At 41.7% G+C, this 8,720-nt stretch overlaps 1 pseudogene; it reads left to right on the forward strand.

Annotated features, from left to right (window-relative positions):
- Nucleotides 1–4,037: 4,037 nt before the first annotated feature.
- Nucleotides 4,038–4,298, forward strand: LOC143844221 (NADH dehydrogenase [ubiquinone] 1 beta subcomplex subunit 1 pseudogene; annotated as a pseudogene).
- The last annotated feature ends 4,422 nt before the right edge of the window (nt 4,299–8,720 follow it).

Genomic DNA, 8,720 nt, shown 5'->3' on the forward strand with positions numbered 1-8,720 from the left:
AACATTTATTCTTCATTTTGAGAAGCCCTTTTAACAAATGAAAATTTGCCTCCTTCTACTTTTGCCAAGCACAGGGCCATGTTTATTTCCAACTATATGGGTCACGGAGGATTCCCAGCTGTTCAATAGAGTCAGTTGTGCATTGCTGCACTCAACAACATCTGTTTCACAAAAACAGTATCCAGCTTTTAGCGCTCAAATGGAGGTTATACCATATGCCAGCAGACCACTTAGTTTTTACCTTGGGAACCAACTTTGTGCTAGTCTAGGTAACAGACGAAGTACTGAGTATTTAAATGGTAGCAGGCTTCAGTTGCATCTTCATGCGCTCTTGTTGCTTCCAACTATATATAGTCAAAATTTGTTCTGAGTATATATCACAAGCTGTTCCTCTCTTCAATTATTCATTGGAAGAAAGTTTGTTTGCAAAACCATTCAAATGTTTTTTGAGAGAGCCTCTGATGTTAAACGTGGCACCATAAGATGCTTTGGCAAACACGGAGTCATGTTAAAATGTCAACCAATATCAGCACTCAACGAAGACAGATCGAGTTGAAAAGGTGCTTTTGTGAGCAAACAGTCTTTTTAAAAGCTATAGCAATGTGGCTGTATCACAAAGAAGAAAAACATTTAAGTCCCATTCTTGCATTATGTTCCGTGAGAGGGCTTCCTGCTATGATTTGTACTTTATCTCCTTCACTGCTTAATCACGGAATACGTATAATAGAAGTAAGTTGTGGGGGGGGGGGGACTATTTCATTTCCCTTAACCTTGCCCATCTACCTCTATGCTGGGAAACTTACGGTAAGACAGTCAACAAAACAGCACTAAAACACCAAAAATATAACCAGATGTTAAGCATAACCAGATGTTAAGCATGAAAACATCAAAAGCATATAAACTCTTAAAACGCTACATCTTCTAGAACATTTTCTGTGGAATCCTAGCAATTTCAGAACTAGATTAGTCTCAGAGGTAGGCAACTGTAGGAAAGGTTCTGCATTGCAGTTTATGAATGGGGATCTCAGGCTTGCAGACTGAGGAAGAACTGTGGCTCAGTGGCAGAACATCTGCTTGGCATACAGAAGGTCCCCAGTTCAATTCCAATGGAGAGGATCAGATGGCAGCCAGTGGGATGAAAGATCTCTGCCTGAGACCTAGGAAGAGAGCCGGTGCCAGTCTGACCTGACTTTGATTCTATGCCATAGCATATAGCATCATACTGACTTTGGTAGACCACTTACCCAATTCTGTATGAGGCTGCTACATGCGATCAGTGCATTCCCAAGAAAGGATTGTGGCTGGACCTTAACGTAGTCTCCCTAATCCATATCCACTTGGCAGCATAGACACCGAATAATATCACATCTCCCCAGTAACCAAACAATTAGAAATACTTTTTCCCTGTATTTCTGTATCCAGAGAGTAACATGCATTGTTGTTCTGGTCTCCAGTTTTCACGGTTTTCCTTTTAAAAATGTATCCATTAGCAATAATGTACCTCTCTGTCCCTCTGGTTCCATTGCAATCACTATTCAAATCACACAAAAATAATTGATAATCATTTACTGATCTCTCTTTTTTAAATATTTTAAAATTTTCCATCACAAGCTGTTCTCAACAATATGTACATATGTATAAAACCAAGCTGATTTTCCAGGTGGGTTTTCCCAAGCTCTCCTAGCTCTCATAAGAATAAAGTTTTTACAGTTACATCTGTGCAAACGTTGCAAACAAATACAGTGTAATGGCACAGAGTTGGAGGAAGTTAAGCATACCTCTCTACCTCCCAAAGCCCAGATGTGGGAAATAATATGGCACAGAATCCTCAAATACAAAACATGTAACAATACAATTGCTGCAGAAAGCTTCCGAAGTAGGCTGCTTTCAGTTCTGTTTGAGTTCCTTCCTCTTTGTTTCACCTTTTCGGCATTATGCTGCATTTGAGAGGAAAAAGATGGTTGAGTAGAATCTAAAATTCGATTGTAAGGACAGAACATTTAACTTTATTTTTATACAAATCATCTTACAGATATTATTCAGGACTTGCATTAGTCCTCTTAAGATGTATTTGCAAAACACTGAAATTTTATACAGGTAATTCTCCAGTTCATAATGCTCAGTTGTAATATTTTACCCAAGGTCTTTCCTGGCTCAAAATTTCAATTGTGGCATCAGGTGAAGAAAGCCAGCTGCTTTGTAGGTACAGAAAATCCTTGATATTCAGTCGTGACTATCAATGAAATGGTTGTTAATCGCTGTGGATTACAGGACCGAAGCACCCAGTCAAGCAATCATTGGTTGGGTGACAATCTTGTCCTCTGTTCGTCTCAGTTTTCTTGATTGTTTCTTCCTAATATATCATTTTTCATGGCTGTTTCCAGCCATTTAAAACCTACTTCTGTTCTCATGTGTAGGACGGGGAAGAGGGTACTGAATTTTCAAGGGCCTGTCTGTGTTACTCCATTTACCAAAATGCTTGAATCAGGGTAACACGTCATGAGAAGTCTCCATTTTGTCATGCAAAACTGAAGTGGTGCAAACAATTATATTCCACATTTCTACCACTTCACAACCTTGCAAACTGAACTGGTACATGAGGTGGCTAAACGCTTGTGATGGTCCATGGCTTACAATCATGTCATGAACTAAACTAAACTGCATTTTTCCAGATTCAAGTGGATAGCCATGTTGGTCTGAAGCAGTAAAGGTAAAGGTATCCCCTGTGCAAGCACCGAGTCATGTCTGACCCTTGGGGTGACGCCCTCTAGCGTTTTCATGGCAGACTCAATACGGGGTGGTTTGCCAGTGCCTTCCCCAGTCATTATCGTTTATCCCCCAGCAAGCTGGGTACTCATTTTACCGACCTCGGAAGGATGGAAGGCTGAGTCAGCCTTGAGCCGGCTGCTGGGATTGAACTCCCAACCTCATGGGCAGACAGATTCAGACAGCATGTCACTGCCTTACCACTCTGCGCCACAAGAGGCTCTTCTGAACAAGAGGCTCTGTAGAACAAAACAAAATCAGAGTCTGAAGAAGAGTGCTTGCACTCGAAAGCTCACGCCTTGAATAAATCTTTGTTGGTCTTAAAGGTGCCACTGGACTCTGATTTTGTTTCGTTGTGCTGCATTTTTCTAGTTGATATCCATCCCTGCTTGCCAGAACTAGATGGTCTGATGACAATCTTCTAAATTAACAATTGCAGGGAACTGGTTGATCACTCCTCCACAAGAAGATATGCAATTGCTAATCTCACATATTTTGTAGATTTACATGTTCATACATTATTACAACAATGATTTTCAAACATGAAAGTGGATTAGATATTTGGATGTAAGTAGTATTCTGATTGGACTGAGCAAGTAATGGTTTATTTACTGTCATATAAATGTCAGCTGTAGATGATGGGATAAAAGGATTAAAAATGCAGTTCTTTTTAAAACATTCATATGAAATCTGTCTCTTCAATGGTTTGATTGCTTTGACTGCAGATTATATAACAAAGTTTTCATATATTAAAGCAATGTTTAAAGAATCAACAATGGAAACAACTTCTTCTGGTAGCCAGGTATTTGGATGATTACCACTGTGTGAACAAATGAAATTCAATAATCTCTGAAAAAGTATCAACCTTTAGGTGTAGTTAGTCCTGTTGATTGACCAGCTTTGAGGGGGAATAAAAGAAGAACCATGAAATATATGGTTTATGGCACTGCTTACAGTGCCAGTTCTTTATCCAGTAGCAGCCGTAATGCGATGACCTGGCAGCAGTGCTATACACAAGGCATTTCACAGCTGCCTTTTCACCCTTTTCTAATAGGCTGTTGTATCAGCAATAACAATAAAACTGTCATAAGTATGGTATTGGTATCATGCATATTAAAAATGGGAAAGTGTTAAACAGTGTCACAACAATTAAAAGTAGCAACATAGCAACTATATGAAATACTGGAAATTCCTTATTGACTTCTTGCAGAAAAGAGGAAAACTATTTGGATGATCAAAGAAAATAAATGTTGAAATAATTTCAATGTTGGAGGCTGCGTGTCTGGGCCTGGGCAGGCAATGTAAATTTCTACACAGCATCTAGCCTGTGTTTTATTCTTCAACACCTGTAAATATGGTGAACATCATCAGTTTTGTGAAAGAATACTGGACCTTTACATTCCTCCCCTTTGGCTTTATGGTGGGATGTTACCTTGACAAGAGGAATGATGTGAAGATGGCAGCTTTCAGGAACAAGAGCAAATGGTTTCAAAGGGAATTGAAACCTGGTGAAGAAGTTACGTGGAAATAATGAATGACGGACTTCTAAACGGCTTCTGTGCAATTAAACCTGTTTACGTTAAAAAAAAGAAAGAAAGAAATAATTTCAATGTTAACTCACAGAAGGAATTTTGGTATGAATTGATAATTTTGCATAATAGATTTATGGTTTATGGTCTAGTTGACTGGAAATTTTAAAATATATTGCAATGAAGTTGCTCTGTTCTTTTTTCTTCTCTTTATTGTCTTTTTCGTGTCTCTTTTTAATCTATATCAAAATCTATATAGTTTTTTTAAAAAGTAGCAACATAAAAAGATCATAAAATTGTGACGTTTAGGGTGTTCATACATGGGTAGAGTTAGCCTTTTCATAGGGCATCTCTGATCTACTTTGAATAAAATGTGTTGCAGATGGTCCAAATTCCAGGCCCACGGGCTTTGAAAAATGTAGGAACGGCCACAACCTTTCCTGAGAGTAGAGATGGGCAGTTTTGAAAATGTCAGTCTTTGTTACTTCTTGTTTTCTGCAAGAAAGAGTGAGCTGAATGCCCTAAAGGCAAAGAGCAGTGAGCATGTGCTCAGTTGGCACTTCAGAGAGTTGCGGAGCAACAACACCATTCTTTGGTGCTCCCTTTAGGAGACAGCAGCTTTGCTATAGGCTATGGGCACATTCTGTGCTATGGCCCACAGTGATTTTAACACTTTTGAGCTGTAGAGTTAAAAATTAACTTTGGCTTTTTTCAGTGGAAAACCCATTCTTGAACGACAGTCACACACATACATTTTGCTATCAGAGGCTAGCCATGTTGGTCTGCGGTAGAAGTGCTAGATTCATGTCCAGTAGCACCTTAGTGCAAGGCCAAGAGGACACCTACCTATGAGGGGTGCCATGCTTCCCAGAGTTTCCAGCCAGTACACATATTATGCTCCTCCTTGCAACTGCATCAAGGCTAGGGAGGTACACAACATGTTAGTGTTCACCCCAGGAAATTGGTCCAGGCGTGGCTACACACAACCAAACCCTGCAATTGTACTTCTCGTGGCCTGATAACACCTCATGGCCTGATAGCACCTCATGGTCTGATAGCATTTCCGCACATCATTAAAAATAGTGCTATGCCAGCTGAGTGGCATAATACTACATATAATCGCGCTTCCTGGTCCCTCCTCAGCTTTTTTGCTGTCTCGCTGTTCTCTGCCGCCATTTTGTGCTTCTCCCCCTCCACAAGTGCTGCTGGAAATGGCGGAAGAGAGCAACACGATTTATATGGGACTCTCTTCTGCCTGTCAATCTGCTTGTGTCAATCAAGCCAGGCAGCCAATCCCCTTTCTCCATGGTTTAAAGGGTCCACAATGCCTGCTAATTTTTTTTAAATATATACTTCTACATTGAAAGGCCTATGCATCTAATCATAGATGCATAGTGCTTCTTTATTGCCACCACTATGGAATCACGAGTCATTCCTGATTGTGGGGGGTGGGATCTTAGAGAGGCGTGCTTTGTGCTACAATTTTGAGGGGGGTTGATTTTGCCTGCAGGAATGAACACCTATTGGTTGCTCCAGGCAGTTCACTTAAAAATAAAAACCTCCTATCCCTGGGAGAAGGGAGGCGGGTGCGAGGGTGGGACATTGGAGGTGGAGATAGCGCTTTTTCGCCTTCATACATTTTTTTTGCTGGTGGCCTGCTGATTGCTCTCCAATAGGTAGTGCTACATATGTTGGTCAATCCACTTTTTGGGATTCACCAACTAGCACTTTAAAATGGATGTAGCTGGCTGTTTACTGCTCAGATGCTGCATGTTGGCAACATCATGTGGAGGGGTCAAAATATAATGGCAACAAAAGGTAAGTATTTCACTATTTTAAAAGAGTACAGAAATCCCTCAGGAATTTGAAGTAAGGACAAGTTGGGAAATATCAAAAATAAACTCAGGGCTGCCCCCCCCCCCATCTATTGTCAGAGGAAGGTCATATTAGCAAGTCAATGGGACACAGGCACACACTTAATCCTGTCAAGATTACTTTGGTTTCAGGTCTTCACCTGGGTCTTCACCTTCAGGTCTTCACCTTTTTTGGGAATTTGTCTTATCTCCTTTCCCCATTCTGATAATGATCATGGGCCATCAATGTTTATTATAATTTTTAATCATCTATACAGAGACCATCTGGTCTCCCCAATCTGCCCGCTGTGACTCATAGCCACCTGAGCAGGATTTCCCCAGTAATCTTACACCCTGGTGTTTATCTTGTCCAGGAAATCACTTATGCTAGTCCAGGAAATCACTTATGTTGCAGCCTTTTCATTTTGTCTCAGCTGTGCCATGCCAGGTAAGCTGCAAACTCACCTTACTGAGTGTTCAACCACCCAGATAAAAGCTGGTTGTGTCTTTCCTTCTCCCTCAGCTGGAGGACCCATGTCCAGCCATTGCTGCGACAGCTGTACTGGTTGCCAGTCTGCTTCCAAATCCACTTTCCCTCCACGTTTTTTAGATCTTATGTGGGGGGGGGGGGGGTTAAAATCAAAATCCAGCTGCAACATTAAATAGTCCCATGCGGACAGGAAAAACATGTCTTGCATTATAATTGCACAGATCACAAAAATTTTAAAAGTTTGCAGTTCCTGGACCTTCTCTGTTGTAGGATCTTCATTTTGGAATTCCCTCCCCAGAAAAACACACCTAATTGAGTCCATTCTGAGCTGTCAAACCCCTTTTTAATCAGATGGGAGGTCGGTCTGTTGGCACAAATTTTCCCTTCCCTGAGAGAATCATGCTACCACCTCACTGCTGGCTTTCCAGACCTTTCTCCAAAGCATAGTCTTGCTGCTGCCTGCCTCCTCCAAGCACAAACCACATGAAGCACCAGCCCTGGCAGCAGTAAAGCAGCCTCACCTGTAACCAAGGCCCAAAGGAGACTTCTCCTGGCTTGTGTCTATGCATTTCATAGCCACTGCAGCCGCTGATTCATGCTGTTGGGGCTTGGTGCTGCTCCAGCTCTGGGATTCTGCCCTCATGCTTCCTTCACCCATCAGCCTTATTTCCTGGGTTTTTTTTGATGGTAAATGTGGCGCACTGTCTTCTCTTCTGGCCAGGCTGCCAGGACAGCCCAGGCACCGCTTGTTTTTGCTCTGGATAATCAGTGGAAATACTGGAGTGTCCAAGTCAATCCTAGATGACACCTGGCACCTCTACCACAGACTGGCTAGCAATCTGTGCAAATAGGGGGCAGACATATCGCAACAGTGGCAACATATTTCACTCTAAAGACAGAGCCTTTTAGGATTTATCAGACCAGAGGGCAATAGGAAAAGATAAAGACTCAACACGAGATCGATTGACTCAGTAAAAAAAGTCAGGACCCTCAGTTTGTAAAGCCTGGGTGTTTTGGAGTCATTAACTCATAAGGTAAAGGTAAAGGTATCCCCTGTGCAAGCACCAAGTCATGTCTGACCCTTGGGGTGACGCCCTCCAGCGTTTTCATGGCAGACTCAATACGGGGTGGTTTGCCAGTGCCTTCCCCAGTCATTACCATTTACCCCCAAGCAGCAAGCTGGGTACTCATTTTACCGACCTCGGAAGGATGGAAGACTGAGTCAACCTTGAGCCGGCTGCTGGGATTGAACTCCAAGCCTTATGGGCAAAGCTTTCAGACGGCTGCCTTACCACTCTGCGCTACAAGAGGCTCTTCATTAACTCATAGGTCACCATAAATTGGAAACAACTTTATAGCAAATAACATACACTTATGCAGGCTGTATGGATGAAAGAGGTTGTGTGCTGTTTGTTGCTGGGAAAAGCGACCACAAGGAGTCTCAAAGGGGCTTAGGGTTGCTTTCCCTTCCTCTTCCCACAACAGTCACCTTGTGAGGTAGGTGGAGCTGAGAAAGCTCTGAGAGGACTGTGAGTGGCCCCGAGTCACCAAGCTTGCTGCATGTGGAGGAGTGGGGAATCAAACTCAGTTCCCCAGATTAGAGACATGCACATTGACACACACACATTCATGCACTTTCTTGCCACAAGAATTACTATTAATCTGCTTAAGTTTTCTTAATAAGCAGCTTTTGAATCGGTATGCAGCAGTCTAGATTCCCAGAAATGCTATTTTATTTTTGTTAGAAGGTCTCAAATTCACCCTTACAAATAACCAAACATCTTGATGGACTGCCATTTGGTTATTTAATAGCCAAGAATTGTCATCACCTTTTCATACAGAGTCATTCCTTCATAAATGTCAAGGGTACATAAGGCTAAATAGTTTTCCTATTCTAGAATTGCCACAAAAAGACTTCTTTGGTGCATTCCCACCACTTGCTATTTTGTAATTAAATGTTTGTTTGGTTAGAAGTTTCTTTCTTTGTTCCCCAAGGCTAAAAACAAAACTACAACAACAACAACAAACCCTATTTCTGATGAAGTGATTTCATTTAGCTGAAATGATCCCTGTTAGTTACAT

The sequence above is a fragment of the Paroedura picta genome, chromosome 9 (assembly GCF_049243985.1).
Source record: "Paroedura picta isolate Pp20150507F chromosome 9, Ppicta_v3.0, whole genome shotgun sequence".
Classification (NCBI taxonomy): Eukaryota; Metazoa; Chordata; class Lepidosauria; order Squamata; family Gekkonidae; genus Paroedura; species Paroedura picta.